At 34.1% G+C, this 6,195-nt stretch overlaps 1 non-coding gene across 1 annotated transcript; it reads left to right on the forward strand.

Annotated features, from left to right (window-relative positions):
* The first annotated feature begins 4,976 nt into the window (after positions 1 to 4,976).
* LOC139846099 (small nucleolar RNA R71) lies at positions 4,977 to 5,083 on the forward strand. Its single transcript, XR_011758843.1, has one exon. It is a non-coding gene; the product is annotated as a small nucleolar RNA R71 (small nucleolar RNA).
* The last annotated feature ends 1,112 nt before the right edge of the window (positions 5,084 to 6,195 follow it).

Genomic DNA, 6,195 nt, shown 5'->3' on the forward strand with positions numbered 1-6,195 from the left:
AAGAGAGTGAGAGATAGATAATATATGGTGTGTTAAATTCGTCCGAAAAATGCTGAATTTATAGAATATGGCCTGCTACAGTAACTCATGCGAGTGCATGACTTTTGTGCCTCCTGGCCATGCGATCGTATGGCCAGCTGTTCCAGCTCAGATTGAGTTTTAAACGTGGGCTGCGCGTATTTATTTAATATATAATATAATATATATAATTTTATATAATTAATTATATATTATATTATATTCTTGTGCATTGTTGACTTGTAATTTTAGCTTCGTTGATAGTTGGTTCATGTCCCGATTCCAGATTTTCGAACATCCTTGCGTACGATTTAATATCTTATACTTTGCGTTCCGCGACTTGTACTCTTGTAATTTTTAGATGTTTCTCATCAATAAATAGAACCACTTGGATTGTAACTTGTACGTTTTTGCTTTTTGGTCATTTGCATCTTCAAATCGTCGTTTTCTTCTTTTGTCTTCGCACTTATTTATTTAAACGAATATTACATAAAAATAGAACATTACAACTAAAAGCTTTATATATTGGAAGGATATTGTGCCTAAATATATGTTCATTTGGAGCACTATCAAATATCCCCACACTTGAGCGTTGCTTGTCCTCAAGCAATACAGAACTTAAAATAAAATCACACTTCACTCGAATCACTTTTTTTTATTCTCACACTTTATACATTAGTGATTTTTATACGGCGGTATAAACAATGATAGTAACGATGTGGTTTACAGTCTCACATGACTATTAAAAATTTAGATCCTTTAAGAAAATTGGATCTTTATGAAAACATTTGATCTTTTGAAAATTCATTCTAGCTTTTACCCTAGATAAGTTTTTTGGAATAACCCTTCACCGGTGTTTGCAAAATGTTTTTGTGGGTTTTATGGGTTTTATATTTTAAATTTTAGCTCAAAACTTGCGGTTTTGTGTCACCCACTTGTTAACCTTGTATTAGGAAAGCGCACGTCTAGTATACTTGCTCCGTATATTACCTTTCGGTAAACTACCGTCCGGTTGTAAAGGAAAGCGATGAACAAGCAACTATTAAGGCAATGTCCCATGACATGCAGATATTCATGGTCTAAAACATGTCGGATGCAATTACTATCCTTTGTAGGAGCAATAGCAAAGATCACCCTATAGTTTTTTGGTCTGGTACAAGGTCCTGTCTTCGACCATGCTATGCAACCACCGTTCTTACGGTTGACACCCGATTTGGTTCAGTTGACCTAATGAATTCCAGGTAAATTCTTAGGATTTTACGTTCAATGGTAATGAACGCATTGAAAATAGGTTTTCAGAAAACAAACCGGTTTTAATTTTGATCAAAATATTTTCTCGTTCAAGCTCGAGTTTAGATATCATCGAATTCCATGAGTTTGTAATTCTCAATCTTTAAGGTCAATCTCAAGGATTGAGTAATATCAGGCTTAAAAGCTAATTTTTAATCTTTAAGGAGATTATCCTTTTCTGGGGGTCTAATTCATTAGTCTTATCAAGCTAATTTACACGGCGCCCTCCCCATTTTACGAGACAGATCCTCTCATGGTTAGGATAAGTCAGACCACTTGGCGATCCTGTTTGATGCTGAGGTCCGTGAATTTCCTGCTGATTTTAGAGATGACTTTTCTAGATTTTTCGTCAACCTACAGCTGGTCTGAACGACAACTTCCTGACCTAAATCAAGAAGCGCGTGTCTTTTTCGGAAGACTTTACTTCCTTTTAATGATGTAATTGATTCATCGTGCAGATCCATCTTTCTTTCAAATATATTACAGTAAATTAGGTAAAACTGATTAAAATCGTCCAAAACAAAAGTACCGGTAATAATCTTGTACAAACATATGTGATATGTGTTTTAAATAACTTGGTAAATTCTTCCCACACTTAGCTTTTATTTATTTTTTTCTTTGCCTTTTTATTCTCCTCTATTCCATTTTAAATGAATTCTAACGTTTTGGGTTGTTTCTCCATTTATGTTCTCTCTGAGGTAACAATAATTTCGGCATTAACACCTAGTTTTATCGTTCATAAATATGTATAAACATGATTTTGAATTCATTTAGTTGAAAATTTTTCAAATTTTCACAAAATTTGGCAATTAAACTAAGTGTAAACTCGAGAGAATTTATAACCCTTCCCCACACTTGAGATCATGCAATGCCCTCATTTACATGAAATCAGACTATAATTATAAATTCATGAGGGTGATTAGTGTAGAAAAGTGATTAAAAATACCGAGTTTGCAAACATATTATTTTATATCACATTTGATATTTTGCGTCTTGTCGTCAAAATTAATAGCTTTTGCTGAACTTAATGTCAGTCTTTGAAAGTGCGCTGTTTTATCCTGTTTTGTACATAAGATAAACTACAAATATACATAATATTTTTATTATATATATATATATATATATATATATATATATATATATATATATATATATATATATATATATATATATATATATATATATTTTATAAAACCTTTATTTATTAAAACAATTTAAATGAATAATTTTTTTTAAATTTTGTTTCCATTTACTTTAGGTAGTTTCGGTATGTTTACCTAGTCCGTCCCTCGACAAAATTTAAAATTTATCGTTTTAAAGCGATTGTTTTAAAAACAAAGATTTTTGGGTTTTTTTAAAAATTTTTTTTGGTATACTTTAGATCAATAAAATTTAAAATAATGATAACAAAATTTTTTGCCCCGCCCTCGGGTAAAGCAATTTCGGTTCCATGACCTAGTCTTCAACTTACGATGAATTTTAGAAATCATTTTTTAAACTTAATGAAATAAAATAAATTTTATTTTTAAATTCACACAAAACTTAAATTTAAAAAGCGTATTAATTTAATATAAAACCTACAAAATAAAAATTCAGAACGGGTGAAGAAAACTAGTTCTTTAGTGTCTGCTAGCGGAAAAGACCAATCGGATTCTATTCTCGGAACTACACGAGAACAAAACAACTAACTCTAGACAGTATTTTCTTTTAAGAACATTTGAATCTCCCCACACTTAAGTAGCTGTGGTGTCGAAATTGTGATTAACCTCATCGTCAATTTCTCTTGGACCATAATCAACTTGCATATCTGTGACTTTTGCTTTAAGCCATTGGTCGGATTCCTGTGTAATATCCACAAATTCAACTAGTTTCGCCTTTTCTTTAGGCGACAGATTAGATACTAACAGGTTACATAACTTAAAGTTCCCCTTGGTTCTAGCATCGTGAATCCGTTTAATAAGTTTTTTCATTGAACTGTTAATAACGGAGTCATTTAATTTCATATCAACAACGGGGTTCTTTGTTATCAAGTCATCATTAGGTGTTACTTCATCTTCCCCACACTTAGGCATTTTATTATTGCTAAGCACTACCGTTGGAGTTGGTAAAACAATATGCTTCTCATCGATCGTTTTTATTGGTTCAACGGTTTTGGTTGGTAGAGATTTAGACTTTTGAATCACAAAGGTGACCGATTTTTCACCATTACTAAGTGTCATTCTACCCTCTCTTACATCAAATAATGCCCCGGTGGACGCTAAGAATGGTCGACCTAAAATTAGAGGAATGTTTGGGTCCTCTTCTATGTCAATGACAATAAATTCGACTAAAAAGGTTAAATTACCTACTTGAATGGGTAGGTTGTCAGCAATTCCAACTGGGTGCCTAATGGTTTGATCAAAGAGTCGAACACTCATTTTCGTTGGACTTAACTCACCTACTCCTAATCTCTTATATAATGAAAGAGGCATAACACTCTCACTCGCACCTAAATCTGCTAGTGTATCATACATGACAAAATCACTAAGTAGACAAGGAACAATAAATTCACCCAGATCACCCAACCTGGGTGGAACTTTTGGTGGAACTGTCTTCACCGGGTTTATTTTTACGATTTTTGTTTCTTGCACTTTCTTATTCTTCTTCTTCTTTCCAGAGGTATCACAAACTTTATTACCTATCACTTATTCATACTCAACTCCTTTTCTTGGAAACGGGATGGGTGGTTTGTATGGTGCAACCACTGGCTTTACATACTCTGGTGGTGGTGGTGTTGTAACTTCTTCATTGTTACTCACATCTAAAACCTTCCCATCTTCTGATGCTGGTTTTTCAGAATTTATTGATACCATATTAACATTCTCATTCTGAGGATTTACTTCAGTATCACTCGGTAGCTTTTCTTGTTCCCTCTCACTCATCATGCTAGCAAGAGTACCTACGTGTTTTTCTAGATTTAGAATGAAAGCTTGTTGAGTTCTAAATGACTGATCAAACCTCTCATTCGTTTGGGTTTGAGATGTAATAAATTGTGTTTGAGATTCCATTAGCTTTGCCATCATTTCTTCCAGATTTGGCTTTTTCTCTTCGGTTTGTTGTGGTGGTTTATACAAGCTAGGTCTTTGTTGATTGAAAGTGTTGTTTTGAGTTGGTTGGTTATTCGGACCTTGTTGGTTGTATGAGTTATTGTTTGGCCCATTTGGATTGTAAAGAATGTTTTGATTTCGATTGAAGTTTGGCCTTGGCGGTTGATAATTATTTTGATAATTATTTCCCGGCCTTTGGTTCATGTAGGAAACATTCTCTCGTTGTTCCATGGTTTGCTCAATGTGACAATCTTTCATTAAGTGTGGTCCACCGCATTGCTCACAACTGATTCGTATTGCGTGAATATCTTTAGTCATCTTTTCCATTCGTCTCTCGAAAGCATCTATTTTTGTGGAAACGGAATCAAAGTCATGGCTAGAATCGGCTCTAGCCGTTTTAGATGAACGAAAGATATCTTTTTCCTGATGCCACTCATGTGAGTGGGAGGCTGTGTTATCAATAATTTTGTGAGCTTCAGTTGCGGTTTTCTTCATAATGGAACCTCCAGCTGCTATATCGATGTCTTTTCGTGTGCAATGTCGATACCTTGGTAGAATATTTGTACTATTTGATAAGTGTCTAAACCGTGTTGAGGACATCCTCTCAACAACTTTCTGAATCTTGTCCATGCCTTATATAATGTTTCATTTGGCTTTTGCGTGAACGTAACAATTTCTCCTTGAAGTCTCACGGCTTTAGATGTCGGAAAGAATTGTTTAAGAAAATTTTCAACTAAGACATCCCATGTATCAATCGCCCCTTCAGGTAACGATTCTAACCAATCTTTGGCTTCTCCCTTTAAAGTCCAGGGAAATAACATGAGATAGATCTGTTCATCCTCAACTATATTGGCATTGATTAGTTATCATGTGTAGGATTTGTCCCTTGATTTCATAATCTGGCGCATTAATATATGGCTTAATAATGGCGTGACCTTGGCTCGTGCGTGTGGCTCTCATTCGGTCTTCCATACTTAGAGGTTCTGTTGCTTCCATAATTGAATTTGTTGAATCTGAATCACTAGAGGATTCTGATTTAATAGTTTCTTCCTCGACAATCTCTGGATGAGTAATTTGTGGTTCCGGAGGAATGATTAGTGGTTCGGGATCTTGGAATTGTCCTTGAATATCCTCCGGGTTCTCGGTAGTGAAGTCGGGTTCAAAAAATGGATTATCGGAAATTTGAATTGGAGTACTTGTTCGACTAGATGATGTTTCTAAAGAAAAATCAACGACGACAATATTGGCTAGATGTCTTGATCGAGTTACAGGTGGTGAACGTATGAAAGGTGGTGAACGTTTTGCTCGGTGCATTCACTGAATATCCTATTAGTTATAAAGATAAAAATTATATAAGTTATCAAATTAATAGACTTTTCCGATTTTGCCCACGTTTCGAATAGCCAATAGATGCAGCAGGTAGCCAAGACCCTTTAAATCGGAAGACCACAACTCGCCACTAACAAATCCAACTATTACTACGAACCAGAAAATTTTGGATGTCTATCAATTTAACTGCTTAAAATAATTTTTAGTCGAAATTTTAAAGAAGATAAAGAAAATTCTATGTCCTAAAAACTAGAGCGTCGAGAAATAAGAAAGAAAAAGAGTGCGTCGAAAAATAAAAGGTCGAAAATAAGTAAGCGTCGAAAAATAAAAGTCGAAAAATAATAATAAGAAAGTAGCGCGTCAAAACTTAAAAGTCTAAAAACTTAAATATTAAAACTTGCATCTAAAGATATTAAAGCTTAAAGGAATTCTATATCCAAAACGGCAATAACTTAAAAGTCACTAAAATTTA

This window comes from Rutidosis leptorrhynchoides, chromosome 4, assembly GCF_046630445.1.
Source record: "Rutidosis leptorrhynchoides isolate AG116_Rl617_1_P2 chromosome 4, CSIRO_AGI_Rlap_v1, whole genome shotgun sequence".
Taxonomy (NCBI): domain Eukaryota; kingdom Viridiplantae; phylum Streptophyta; class Magnoliopsida; order Asterales; family Asteraceae; genus Rutidosis; species Rutidosis leptorrhynchoides.